Source organism: Cynara cardunculus (genome assembly GCF_001531365.2).
Source record: "Cynara cardunculus var. scolymus isolate 2C chromosome LG 17, CcrdV1, whole genome shotgun sequence".
In the NCBI taxonomy this organism is placed as follows: Eukaryota; Viridiplantae; Streptophyta; class Magnoliopsida; order Asterales; family Asteraceae; genus Cynara; species Cynara cardunculus.
In genome coordinates, this window is record NC_037544.1 from 15,836,904 (window position 1) to 15,837,898 (window position 995).

Here is a 995-nt window from a genome sequence, read left to right on the forward strand (position 1 = left end):
TTGTCTCATTAGAACCTTATGAAGGGTATAAGAGCCCCATCTCTCCTTGAGGAGTCTAATTAGGTAAAAATGATACTGAATGAGTCGAAACTGGTATACTGAAAGGGGAGAACTCCCCAGGAAATTTTATAAAGCAAGAAAAAAAGCAATGAAGGTACAGATCAGCAAGAAAAACTGCGGCAACTTTGACTCACAAACCAAGCCATAAGAAGACAAAATAAACAAAGGGAAATGCACCAAAAAAGAAATGCAAAACAAGCAAAAAAATAGATAGAGCAAATCACCAAAGACTCCCAGAACCAGAACTCTTCTCCAACCTCATGATCACGCATCAGTGATTCTCGTTAGTTTCTTCCTTGTCTTCCACGCCATTCTTTGAAGAATCTGTGTCTTGATATATGCCACTACTTGAACTCCAGTACGGTTATGATTGTCAAAAAACTTTCTATTCCTTTCCATCCATATATGGTACACCGTAGCCGACATTCCAAGCTTCTGAACCGTAGACCACAATTTCCACCCATGCAATATCCCCATATTAAGGATATCCGCCCAATTGTCCGGACACATCTGGATCCCTATTTCCCTCTTTATTACCTCCCAAATACTACGTGAATAGTTACACTCAAAGAATAAGTGATTGTGCGACTCAATCACCAAGTTACAAAAAACACATTTCATAYCAGGAGGTTCATGCTTCCACTGGCAAATGCGGTCTTGGGTCGGTAACCTTTTCTGACATGCCATCCACATACAGAGAGCATGTTTAGGGATGTATGCTTTATTCTAGACCACCTTGTGCCAATGCACAATCGGTCCCACTTCTTGCAAAGTTTTCCATGCCACCTTCACCGTAAAAGGCTACCTATTATTATTAGGCTCAAGCCACCTAATCGTATCCTCTAAAGGACTAGGGGAAGGGATCACAATTTGCTGCAACTGGGGAAACCGTTGTATCCATTCATCCGGCCACGCATTACCAAACCGTTGTATTA